Genomic DNA, 14,075 nt, shown 5'->3' with positions numbered 1-14,075 from the left:
AAAGTCACAAAGCCGGTAATTGGTGGAGGCGAGATTTGAACTCATGACCTGTAACTCCAAAGCCCGCGCTCTTTACACTGTGACAAGCTGCTTCTCTAATTACTTTTGTCTTTCTATTTAGATTAATTCCTGACCCAAAGCCTTGGGAGACCTGGCTGTTCCACCAGAAAACCCCTGCAAGTGAGTAGTTTACAGACATTTTTTTCCCGGTGCTTCCTTTCCGTTTTTCTCTATCTAGTCCCCCTCATAAAAAAAGGAACAACTGCAGAAGGCTTTTGATCCAAAACCTCCCCATTTTTAAAACGAAAATCACTCCCCGCATGTGAAGCCAGCAAGAGCAAGCGCTTTGTTGGTGCTCATCCCGGAACAAATCTGTTGATTTTTGCCCACGATCGCAAAACCGATTTTTAGGTGGCTTCACATATCTGGTGCCCGTAGATAACCTAATGAGTGCTTTGGGCTCCAAGGGGAGGAGTGGCCGTCGGTCGAGTGTATTCCCGATGCCCACACATGCCCGAGAGTGCGGTTGGGGACCACAGAGTCATAGGTTAACCTTAAATAACCGGGTGGGGGCCTAAACCGGTTTTCGGACCCCAGCGGTGCCCAAATTGATTTTTGGCTGGTACTTTGGATTTCCCGATGGGAGCATAAAGGATATCAATATTCTGGATGTCCAGAGGTACTTTGCTTTCCTAGAAAATCGATGGAGATCACTCTCGAAAATGGAACAGACTTGGTTGGGTTGCCCGGCTAGCCCTCTGTCCACCTCAATGCTGCAAGGAAGGAGGGTGGGTCATGCAAAAAAACCCCAAATCACGAAAAATCTTTCGGGCGGGCAATTCCCTTTGTCCTTCCTCTAAAGGAACCACCTCCCTTCCCGGGACACCATGGATATTAATAGACAGATGATGCATTGGCTTTTTGATTACCTCAAATTAAATTGAAGAGGAAATCAAAACGCCAATTACTTTTTCATATCGGTTCCTTTTGTGGTTCTGAGATTTCTAAGGCATGTTTTAAAGCCCTGTATTCTTTTGGGGGCCATCGTGGTTTTTTTTCAATATTATTTCCCTGGGGGATTTAGGGCACCCTTCCCAGGGTCGACCTCTAAATTCCCTCCTCATGGAGACAAAATGTTGGATCGGGAAACTTTTTGGTCGGTTTATTTTTCCTACTTTTTAAATAATCAGCTAGGCCGTACCTAGCTCTCCCATTCCCTGGGTCCCTTGGAGTACCCGAGATTCCTTTTCAGTCCTTCCCCACTGGGTTTTTCATGCCACCCCTTGCCGAGGAAGCCCTCCTCCACATCCCACGCATTATGGCAAGCGGGTACGGTGTTTGTTCTGCAAAGAATGAGCCGTTCACCGGTACAGTCCCTTCCAAAGGCTGCCCACTTATCAGCTGCTCCCAATGAAGGGATTGACAGGAGATTGAGTCCCGACCTTTCCCTCCTCTATATAAGGCCCCCGGAGGTTTGGCCTTCTCCCGGTTGCTGCCGTTTCAGTATCTTACCAGTGCCTGCCCTTTTTTCTATATTGCCGGGTCATGGAGAGTGAAGTGCGGGTGCTAATTTTGACTTTTCACTGCTCTCTGGGGGTAGGGGCTTTGGCTCTGTCTGAGTTTGTTTTGTTGATCCTGAGTCGGGTCGTGGGCAGATGCCTGTAGGTGTAGTTTCTCTGTGCGGAGGGGGCCGTCTCGAGTTTGGTCCGAGAGGTCAGAATGACCCACCTGCCCCATTTACGGTATGGCTGCACGAGTTCCATTGGAATAATAATTCCATGTAATGTAGTATTATTTATTAAGGACTTCTTATGTGCAAAGCACTGTTCTGAGCGCGGCAGAGGATACAAGGTAATCGGATTGTCCAACGCGGGGCTCACAGCCTTAATTCCCACTTTACCGATGAGGGAACCGAGGCACAGAGAAGTGAAGTGGCGTGTCCAAAGTCACAAAGCCGGTAATTGGTGGAGGCGAGATTTGAACTCATGACCTGTGACTCCAAAGCCCGCGCTCTTTACACTGTGACAAGCTGCTTCTCTAAATATTTTAGTTTTTCTATTTAGGTTAATCCCTGACCCAAAACCTTGGTAGACGTGGCTGTTCCTCCACAAAACCCCTGCAAGTGAGTAGTTTACAGACTTTTTTTTCCTGGTGCTTCCTTTCCCTTTCTCTCTACGTAGTCCTCCTCATAAAAAAGGAATAACTGCAGAAGGCATTTAATCCAAAAGCTCAAAACCTCCCTATTTTTAAAACGAAAATCACTCTCCCCATGTGAAGCCAGCAAGAGCAAGCGATTTTTTGGTGCTCATGGCAGAACAAATCTGTTGATTTGTGTCCACGATCGCAAAACCGATTTTTAGGTGGCTTCACATATCTGGTTCCCGTAGATAACCTAATGAATTATTTCTTTGGGCTACAAGGGGAGGGGTGGCCATTGGTCGAGGGTATTCCCGATGCCCACACATGCTCGAGAGTGCGACTGGGTGCCGCAGGGTCATAGGTTAACCTTAAATAATCATGTGGGGGCCTGAACTGGTTTTCAGTCCCCAGCGTTGCCCAAATTGATTTTTGGCTGGTAATTTGGATTTTCCGATGGGAGGATAAAGGATATCAATATTCTGGATGTCCAGAGGTACTTTGCTTTCCTATACAATCGATGGAGATCACACTGGAAAATGGAACAGACTCGGTTGGGTTGCCCGGCTAGCCCTGTGTCCACCCCAATGCTGCAAGGAAGGAGGATTGGTCATTCAAAAAAATCCCCAAAACACGGAAAATTTTTCGGGCGGGCAATTCCCTTTGTCCTTCCTCTGAAGGAACCACCTCCCTTCCCGGGACACGATGGATATTAATAGTCAGATGATGCATTGGCTTTTTGATTTCCTCGTAAATTAAATAAATTTAAGAGGAAATCAAAACGCCAATTACTTTTTCATATCGGTTCCTTTTGGGTTCTGATGTTTCTAAGGCATGTTTTAAAGCCCTGTATTCTTTTGGGGGTCATCGTGGTTTTCTTTCTATTTCCCTGAGGGTATAGGGCACTCTTCCCAGGGTCCACCTCTTGGGGTAGACAGTTCAAAATCGGCAGGGTCCCAGTTCCAGTCTCGTACTGTCCTCACTGTCCAAACCGAAAGAAATCTGATTTAATTCCCTCCTCATGGAGACAGAATGTTGGATCGGGAAACTTTTAGTTCGGTTTATTTTTCCTTCTTTTTAAATAATCATCTAGGCCGTACCCTAGCTCTCCCATTCCCTGGGTCCTTTGGAGTACCCAAGATTCCTTTTCGGTCCTTTCCCTGTGGGTTTTTCATGCCACCCCCTGCCGAGGAAGTCTCCCTCCACATCCCACGCACTCTGCCAGGAGGGTACCGTGTTTGTTCTGCAAAGAATGAGCCGCTCACTGGCACAGTCCCCTCCAATGGTGGCCCACTACTCAGCTGCTCGCAATGAAGGGATTGCCAGGTGATTGAGTCCCGAACTTTACCTACTCTATATAAGGCCCCCGGAGGGTTGGTCTTCTCCCGGTTGCTACCGTTTCAGTATCTTACCAGTGCCTGCCCTCGTCTCTATATTGCCGGGTCATGGTGGGTGAGGTTAGGGGGCTAATTTTGACCTTTTCACTGCTCTCTGTGGGTAGGGGCTTTGGCTCTGTCTGAGTTTGTGTTGTTGATCCTGAGTCGGTCGTGGGCAGATTTCTGTAGGTGTAGTTTCTCCGTGCGGAGGGGGCCATCTCGTGTTTGCTCCGAGAGGTCAGAATGACCCACCTGCCCCATTTACGGTATGGCTGCACGAGTTCCATTGGAAAAATAATTCCATGTAATGTAGTATTATTTATTAAGGACTTCCTATGTGCAAAGCACTGTTCTGAGCGCGGCAGAGGTTACAAGGTAATCGGATTGTCCAACGCGGGGCTCACAGCCTTAATCCCCACTTTACCGATGAGGGAACCGAGGCACAGAGTAGTGAAGTGACGTGTCCAAATTCACAAAGCCGGTAATTGGTGGAGGCGGGATTTTAACTCATGACCTCTGACTCCAAAGCCCGCGCTCTTTACACTGTGACAAGCTGCTTCTCTAATTATTATTGTCTTTCTATTTAGATTAATCCCTGACCCAAAGCCTTGGGAGACGTGGCTGTTTCTCCACAAAACCCTTGCAAGTGAGTAGTTTTCAGACTTTTTATCTTGGTGCTTTCTTTCCCTTTTTCTCTATCTAGTTCTCCTCATTTAAAAAGGAACAACAGCAGAAGTCATTTGATCCAAAACCCCAAAAGCTCCCTATTTTTAAAACGAAAATCACTCTCCCCATGTGAAGCCAGCAAGAGCAAGAGCTTTGTTTGTGCCCATGGCAGAACAAATCTGTTGTTTTGTGCCCACGATCGCAAAACCGATTTTTAGGTGTCTTCAGATATCGGGTGCCCCTAGATAACCTAATGAATGATCTCTTTGGGCTCCAAGGGGAGGAGTGGCCGTCGGTCGAGGGTATTACCGATGCCCACACATGCCCGACAGTGCGATTGGGTGCCACAGGGTCATAGGTTAACCTTAAATAATCGTGTGGGGGCCTGAACCGGTTTTCGGTCCCCAGCGGTGCCCAAATTGATTTTTGGCTGGTAATTTGGATTTCCCGATGGGAGGATAAAGGATATCAATATTCTGGATGTCCAGAGGTACTTTGCTTTCCTAGACAATCGATGGAGATCACATTGGAAAATGAAACAGACTCGGTTGGGTTGCCCGGCTAGCCCTGTGTCCAACCCAATGCTGCAAGGAAGGAGGATTGGTCATTCAAAAAAATCCCCAATTCACGAAAAATTTTTCGGGCGGGCAATTCCCTTTGTCCTTCCTCTGAAGGAACCACCTCCCTTCCCGGGACACGATGGATATTAATAGTCATATGATGCATTTGCTTTTTGATTTCCTCTTAAATTAAATAAATTTGAGGAAATCAAAACGCCAATTACTTTTTCATATCGGTTCCTTTTGGGTTCTGAGGTTTCTAAGGCATGTTTTAAAGCCCTGTATTATGTTGGGGGCCATCGTGGTTTTGTTTCTATTTTATTTCCCTGAGGGTTTATGGTACTCTTCCCAGGGTCCACCTCTTGGGGTAGACAGTTCAAAATCGGCAGGGTCCCAGGTCCAGTCTCGTACTTTCCTCACTGTCCAAACCGAAAGAAATTTGATTTAATTCCCTCCTCATGGAGACAGAATGTTGGATCGGGAAACGTTTAGTTCGGTTTATTTTTCCTTCTTTTTAAATAATCAGCTAGGCCGTACCCTAGCTCTCCCATTCCCTGGGTCCTTTGGAGTACCCGAGATTCCTTTTCAGTCCTTCCCTGTGGGTTTTTCATGCCACCCCCTGCCGAGGAAGCCCCCCTCCACATCCCACGCACTCTGCCAGGAGGGTACGGTGTTTGTTCTGCAAAGAATGAGCCGCTCACCGGCACAATCCCCTCCAATGGTGGCCCACTACTCAGCTGCTCCCAATGAAGGGATTGCCAGGCGATTGAGTCCCGACCTTTCCCTACTCTATATAAGGCCTTCCGGAGGTTTGGCCTTCTCCCGCTTGCTGCCGTTTCAGTATCTTACCAGTGCCTGCCCTCTTCTCTATATTGCCGGGTCATGGTGAGTGTGGTTTGGGGGCTAATTCTGACCTTTTCACTGCTCTCTGGGGGTAAGGGCTTTGGCTCTGTCTCAGTTGTGTTGTTGATCCTGATTCGGGTGGTGGGTAGATGCCTGTTGGTGTAGTTTCTCCGTGCGGCGAGGGCCGTCTCGAGTTTGGTCCGAGAGGTCAGAATGACCCACCTGCCCCATTTACGGTATGGCTGCACGAGTTCCATTGGAATAATAATTCCATGTAATGTAGTATTATTTATTAAGGACTTCTTATGTGCAAAGCACTGTTCTGTGCGCGGCAGAGGATACAAGGTAATCGGATTGTCCAACGCGGGGCTCACAGCCTTAATTCCCACTTTACCGATGAGGGAACCGAGGCACAGAGAAGTGAAGTGGCGTGTCCAAATGACAAAGCCGGTAATTGGTGGGGGCGGGTTTTGAACTCATGACCTGTGACTCCAAAGCCCGCGCTCTTTACACTGTGACAAGCTGCTTCTCTAATTATTTTTGTCTTTCTATTTAGATTAATCCCTGACCCAAAGTCTTGGGAGACGTGGCTGTTCCTCCACAAAACGCCTGCAAGTGAGTAGCTTACAGACCTTTTTTTTTCCTGGTGCTTCCTTTGCCTTTTACTCTACCTAGTCCTCGTCATAAAAAAGGAACAACTGTAGAAGGCTTTTAATACAAAACCCCACAGTCTCCCTATTTTTTTAAACGATAATCACTCTCCCCAAGCGAAGCCAGCAAGAGCAAGCGCTTTGTTGGTGCTCATGGCTGAACAAATCTGTTGATTTGTGCCTACAATCGGAAAACCAATTTTTAGGTGGCTAAATAGATATCTGGTGCCCGTAGATAATCTGAGTGCTTTGGGCTCCAATGGGAGGAGCAGCCGACGTTCGTGGGTATTGTCGATGCCCACACATGCCCGAAATTGCGTTTGGGGTCCACAAGTTAACCTTAAATAACCGTGTGGTGGTCTAAACCGGTTTTCGATTATAATAGCATTTCTTAAGCACTTACTACGTGCAAAGCACTGTTCTAAACGCTGCAGAGTTTACAAGGTAATCGGCTTGTTCCTCGGGGGGCTCACAGCCTTAATCCCCAGTTTACCTACGAGGGAACCGAGGCACAGACTAGTCAAGTGATGTGCCCAAAATCACGCGGGCGGTAATTGGTGAAGGCGGGATTGGAACCCAGGACCTCTGACTCCAAACCCTGTGTTCTTTCCACTTAGCCAGGCTGCTACTCTAATTCTTATTTTTCTGTCTCTCTTTTGAGATTCATCACTGACGTAGAGCCTTGGGAGACATGGCTGTTCCTCAACAAAACCTCTGCAAGTGAGTAGCTTACAGAATATTTTTTTCCTGGTGCTTTCTCTCCCTTTTCCCGCATCTTGTCCTCCTCTTATAAAACGGAACAACTGTGCAAGGCTTTTAAACAAATACCCCACAACCTCCCTATTTTTAAAACGTAAATCAATCTCCCCAAATTAACCCTGCAAGAGCAAACGGTTTGTTAGTACTCCCGACAGACCAAATCTGTTTATTTTATGCCCAGGGAGGCACTACAGATTTTCTGGTGGGCACAGGGTCCAAACGGATTTCTGGTGTACGTAGATACCCTACTGAGTGCTTTGGGCATCACGGGGAGGAGGGGGCGTCTGTCGAGGGTATTTTCGATGCCCACACCTGCCCAAAAATACGTCTATGTGCCACAGGTTCAAAGGTAAACCTCACATAACCGTGGGGGTGCCTAAACAGGCTTTCGGTCCCCAGCCGTGCCCAAATTGATTTTTGGCTGGTAAGGTGGAATTCATTACGGGACGGTAAAGGAGATCAATATCCTAGCCGTCCAGACGTACTTTGATGTGGTTGAAAATCGATGGATATCACTCTGGAAAATGGAAGAAACTCGGTTGGGCTGCCCGACTAGCCATGTGTCCACCACAACGCTTGAAGGAAAGTTGATGGGGCATTAAAAAAATCCCCAAAACACGAAAAAATTTTCGGGCCGCCAATTCCCTTTGTCCATCCTCTAAAGTAACCCCTTGCCTTCCCGGGTGACCATGGATATTTATAGTCAGATGATGCATTGGCTTTTTACATTACTCTTCAATTGATTAATTAATTTTAATTAATAAAATGAATTAATTTAATGAATTAAGTTATTTATATCTAAGAGGAAATCAAAAAGGCAATTACTTTTTCATTTCGGGTGCTGTTCTGGTTCTGAGATTGCTAAGGCATGTTTTCAACCCCTCTATACCTTTGGGGGCCATCGTGGGTTTTATTCAATTTTATTTGCCTGTGACATTTATGGCGTTCTTCCAGGCGTCCACCTTTTGGGGTAGACAGTTGAAGATAGTCAGGGTCCCAGTTCCAGTCCCGTTGGGTCCTCACTGTCCAAATCGTAAGAAATTTAATATGATTCCCGCCTCTTGGGGACAGAATGTTGGAACGGAAAGCGTTTAGTTTGCTTTTTTTTCCTTCTTTTTAAATAATCAGCTAGGCCGTACCCTAGCTCTCCCATCCCCCGGGTCCATTGGAGCACCCGAGATTCCTTTTAGGTTCTTCCCTACTAGGTTTTCCGTGCCACCGGCTGCCGAGGAAGCCCCCATCCGCCTTCTCCGCACTCTGCCAAGTAGGAATGGTGTTTGTTCTGCAAAGGATGAGCGGCTCCCGGGCACAGTCCACTTCAATGGTCGCCCACTGCTCAGCTGCTCCCAATCAAGGGATTGCCCGGCGGTTGAGCCGAGCCCCGCCCCTTCCCAACTCTGTATACGGCCCCCATAGCTTTGGCCTTCTCTCAGCTGCTGCCACTTCAGTACCTTCCCAGTGCCTGACCTCTCAGCTGTTGCCTCTTCAGTACCTTCCCAGTTCCTGCCCTCCTCTCTGGGTTCGGGGGTCATGGTGCGTGAGGGTAGGGGGCTTATTCTGACATTTTCACTGATCTCTGTGTTTAGGGGCTTTGGCTCGGTCAGAGTCTGTGTTGTTGAGCCTGAGTAGGGCCGTGGGCAGATCCTTGTATGGGTAGCGTCTCTGTGCGGGGGGGCGGGGGACGTTTCTGGTTTGGGTCCAGAGGACAGGATGACCTACCTGCCTCAGGTACGGTATGGCTGCACCAGTTTCATAGGAATAATAATTCAATCTATTATAATAGCATTTCTTAAGCACTTACTACGTGCAAAGCACTGTTCTCAGCCCTGCAGAGGTTACAAGGTAATCGGCTTGTCCCTCGGGGATCACAGCCTTAATCCCCACTTTACCGACCAGGGAACCGAGGCACAGTGAAGTGAAGTGACGTGCCCAAAGTCACACGGCCGGTAATTGGTGGAGGCGGGATTTGAACCCAGGACCTCTGACTCCAAACCCTGTGTTCTTTCCACTGAGCCACGCTGCTTCTCTAATTCTTATTTTTCTGTCTTTTTAGATTCATCACTGACCCAGAGCCTTGGGAGACGTGGCTGTTCCTCAACAAAACCTCTTCAAGTGAGTAGCTTACAGAATTTGTTTTTTCCTGGTGCTTTCTCTCCCTTTTCCCGCATCTAGTCCTCCTCATAAAAAAGGAACAACTGAACAAGGCTTTTAAACAAATACCCCACAACCTCCCTATTTTTAAAACATAAATCAATCTCCCCAAATTAACCCTGCAAGAGCAAACGGTTTGTTAGTGCTCCTGGCAGACCAAATCTGTTTGTTTTGTGCCCAGGATGGCACTACAGATTTTTTTGGTGGGCAGAGGGTCCAAACGGATTTCTGGTGCTCGTGGATACCCTAATGAGTGCTTTAGGGAACCAAGGGGAGGAGGGGGAGGGGGTCGAGGGTGTTATCGATGTCCATACATGGCCAAAAGTGTGAATGGGGGCCACAGGGTCACAAGTAAACCTTAAATAACCGTGCCGGGGCCTAAAGAGTTTTCCAGTACCCAGCGGTGCCCAAATTGATTTTTGGCTGGTAATGTAGATTTCCTGATGGGAGGATAAAGGATATCAATATTCTGGATGTCCAGAGGTACTTTGATTTCCTTGAAAATCGATGGAGATCACTCTGGAAAATGGAGCAGACTCGGTTGGGCTGCTCTGATAGCCATATGTCCACCCCAATGCTGGAAGGAAGGTGGATGGGCCATTAAAGAAAAATTCCTCGAAACACGAAACTTTTTCGCGCCGGCAATTCCCTTTGGCCATCGTATAAAGGAACCATCTCCCTTACCGGGACAACATTCATATTAATATTCAGATGATGCATTGGCTTTTTGATATCCTCTTAAATTTAAGAGGAAATCAAAACACCAATTACTTTTTCGGTTCCTGTTGTGGTCCTCAGGTTTCTAAGGCATGTTTAAAACCCCTCTATTATTTTGGGGGCCATCGTGATTTTTCTTCAATTTTATTTCCCTGTGGAATTTAAGGCCCACTCCTCGGGGTCCACCTCTTGGTGTGGAGAGTTTCCGTTCGGCACGGTCCCAGTTCCAGTCCCGTTGGGTCCTCACAGTCCAAATCGAAAGAAATTTGATTTAATACTCGCCACTTGGGGACCGAATGTTGGATCGGGAAACTTCTAGGTCGTTTTATTATTCCTTCTATTTAAATAATCAGATAGGCCGTACCCTAGCTCTCTCATCCCCTGGGTCCCTTGGAGTACCCGAGATGCTTTTTCGGTCCTTCTCCACTTGGTTTTTAATGTCATGCCGAGTAAGCCCCCCTCCACATCCCACACACTCTGCCAAGCGGGTACGGTGTTTGTTCTGCAAAGAGTGAGCCGCTCACGGGCACAGTCCCCTCCAATTTTCACCCACTACTCAGCTGCTCCCCATGAAGGGATTGCCAGGCGATTGAGTCCCGCCCATTCCCTACTCTATATAAGGCCCCTGGAGGTTCGGCTTTCTCCCGGTTGCTGCTGCTTCAGTATCGTACCAGTGTCTGCCCTTTTCTCTATATTGCCGGGTCATGGTGAGTGAGGTTAGGGTGCTAATTTTGACTTTTTCACTGCTCTCTGGGAGTAGGGGCTTTGGCTCTGACTGAGCTTGTGTTGTTGATCCTGAGTCGGGTCGTGGGCAGATGCCTGTAGGTGTATTTTCTCTGTGCGAAGGGGGCCTTCTTGAGTTTGGTCCGAGAGGTCAGAATGACCCACCTGCCCCATTTACGTTAGGGCTGCCCGAGTTCGATTGGAATAATAATTCCATCTAATATAGTTTTATTTATTAAGGATTTATGGGCATATCACTGCTCTGAGCGCGGCAGAGGTTAGAAGGTAATTGGGCTGTCCAACGCGGGGCTCACAGTCTTAATCCCCAGTTTACCGATGCGGTAACCGAGGCACAGAGAAGTGAAGTGACGTGTCCAAGGTCACACAGCCGGTAATTGGTGGAGGCGGCATTTGAACCCATGACCTGTGACTCCAAAGCACGCGCTCTATACAATGTGACAAGCTGCTTCTCTAATTATTTTTGTCTTTCTGTTTAGATTAATCCCTGATACAGAGCCTTGGGAGACGTGGCTGTTCCTCCACAAAATCCCAGCAAGTGAGTAGTTTACAGACTTTTTTTTTCCTGGTGCTTCCTTTCCCTTTCACTCTATCTAGTCCTCCTCATAAAAAAGGAACAACTGTAGAAGGCTTTTAATCCAAAACCCCAAAAGCTCCCTATTTTTAATGCTACAATCACTCTCCCCAAGTTTAGCCAGCAAGAGCAAGCGCTTTGTTCGTTCTCATGGCAGAACAAATCTGTTGATTTGTGCCCCCGATCGCAAAACCGATTTTTAGGTTGCTTCAGATATCTGGTGCCCGTAGATAACCTAATGAGTGCTTTGGGCTCCTAGGGGAGGAGTGGTCGTCGGTCGAGGGTATTGCCGATGCCCACACATGGCCGAAAATGCGATAGGGGGCCACAGGGTCAAAGGTTAACCTTAAATAACTGTGTGGGGGCCTAAACCGGTTTTCGGTCCCCAGCGGTGCCCAAATTGATTTTTTGCTGGTAATGTGGATTTCCCGATGGGAGGATAAAGGGTATCAATATTCCGAATCTCCAGAGGTACTTTGATTTCCTAGAAAATCGATGGAGATCACTCTGGAAAATGGAACAGACTTAGTTGGGTTGCCCGGCTAGCCCTGTGTCCACCCCAATGCTGCAAGGAAGGAGGATATCATGCAAAAAAAAATCCCCAAATCACGAAATATCTTTCGGGCGGGCAATTCCCTTTGTCCTTCCTCTAAAGGAACCACCTCCCTTCGCGGTACACCACGGATATTAATAGTCAGATGATGCATTGGCTTTTTGATTTCCTCTTAAGTAAATTTAAGAGGAAATCAAAACGCCAATTACTTTTTCATATCCGTTCCTTTTGTGGTTCTGAGGTTTCTAAGGCATGTTTCAAAGCCCCGTATTCTTTTGAGGGCCATCCTGGTTTTTTTTCAATTTTATTTCCCTGGGGGATTTAGGGCACTCTTTCCCAGGGTCCACCTCTTGGGGTAGACAGTTCAAAATCGGCAGGGTCCCAGTTCCAGTCGCGTATTGTCCTCACTGTCCAAACCGAAAGAAATTTGATTTAATTCCCGCCTCATGAAGAAGGAATGCTGGATCGGGAAACTTTTAGTTCGGTTTATTTTTCCTTCTTTTTAAATAATCAGCTGGGCCGTACCCTATCTCTCCCATTCCCTGGGTCTCTTGGAGTACCCGAGATTCCTTTTTGGTCCTTCCCCACTGGGTTTTTCATGCCACCCCCTGCCGAGGAAGCCCCCCTCCACATCCAACGCACTCTGCCAGGGGGTACGGTATTTGTTCTGCAAAGAATGAGCCGCTTACCGGCACAGTCCCCACCAATGGTGGCCCACTACCCAGCTGCTCCCAATGAAGGAATTGCCAGGCGACTGAGTCCCGACCTTTCCCTACTCTATATAAGGCCCCCGGAGGTTTGGCCTTCTCCCCGTTGCTGCCGTTTCAGTATCTTGCCTGCCCTCTTCTCTGTATTGCCGGGTCATGGTGAGTGAGGTTAGGGGGCTAATTTTGACCTTTTCGCTGCTCTCTGGGGTAGGGGCTTTATCTCTGTCTGAGTTTGTGTTGTTGATCCTGAGTCGGGTGCTGGGTAGATGCCTGTAGATGTAGTTTCTCTGTGCGGAGGGGGCCGTCTCGAGTTTGGTTTGAGAGGTCAGAATGACCCACCTGCCCCATTTACGGTATGGCTGCACGAGTTCCATTGGAATAATAAATCCATGTAATGTAGTATTATTTATTAAGGACTTCTTATGTGCAAAGCACTGTTTTGAGCGCTGCAGAGGTTACAAGGTAATCGGATTATCCAACGCGGGGCTCACAGCCTTAATTCCCTCTTTACCGATGAGGGAACCGAGGCACAGTGAAGTGACGTGTCCAAAGTCACAAAGACGGGTAATTGGTGGAGGCGGGATTTGAACTCATGACCTGTGACTTCAAAGCCCGTGCTCTTTACACTGTGACAAGCTGCTTCACTAATTATTTTGTCTTTCTATTTAGATTAATCCCTGACACAAAACTTTGGGAGACGTGGCTGTTCCTCCACAAAACCCCTGCAAGTGAGTAGCTTACAGACCTTTTTTTTCCTGGTGCTTCCTTTCCCTTTCACTCTATCTAGTCCTCGACATAAAAAAAAGGAACAACTGTAGAAGGCTTTTAATCCAAAACCCCACAACCTCCCTATTTTTTAAACGAAAATCACTCTTCCCATGTGAAGCCAGCAAGAGCAAGCGCTTTGTTGGTGCTCATGGCAGAACAAATCTGTTGATTTGTGCCCCCGATCGCAAAACCGATTTTTAGGTGGCTTCAGATATCTGGTGCCCTAGGATAACTTAATGAGTGCTTTGGGCTCCAAGGGGAGGAGTGGCCGTCGGTCAAGGGTATTCCCGATGCCCTCACATGCCCAAAAGTGCGATTGGGGTACAGGGCCATAGCTTAACCTTAAATAACCGTGTGGAGGCCTGAACCGGTTTTCGGGCCCCAGGGTTTCCCAAATTGATTTTTGGCTAGTAATTTGATTTCCCGATGGGAGGATAAAGGATATCAATATTCTGGATGTCCAGAGGTAGTTTGCTTTCCTAGGAAATCGAAGGAGATCACTCTGGAAAATGGAAGAGACTCGGTAGGGTTGCCCGGCTAGCCCTGTGTCCACCCCAATGCTGCAAGGTAGGAGGATGGGTCATGCCAAAAAATCCCCAAATCACGAAAAATCTTTCGGGCGAGCAATTCCCTTTGTCCTTCCTCTAAAGGAACCACCTACCGTCCCGGGACATCATGGATATTAGTAGTCAGATGATGCATTGGCTTTTTGATTTCCTCTTAAGTAAATTTAAGAGGAAATCAAAACGCCAATTACTTTTTCATATCGGTTCCTTTTGTGGTTCTGAGGTTTCTAAGGCGTGTTTTAAAGCCCTGTATTCTTTTGGGGGCCATCGTGGGTTTTTTTTTCAATTTTATTTCCCTGAGGGATTTA

Source organism: Tachyglossus aculeatus, unplaced genomic scaffold, assembly GCF_015852505.1.
Source record: "Tachyglossus aculeatus isolate mTacAcu1 unplaced genomic scaffold, mTacAcu1.pri scaffold_122_arrow_ctg1, whole genome shotgun sequence".
NCBI lineage: Eukaryota > Metazoa > Chordata > Mammalia > Monotremata > Tachyglossidae > Tachyglossus > Tachyglossus aculeatus.
This window is presented reverse-complemented; position numbering follows the sequence as displayed.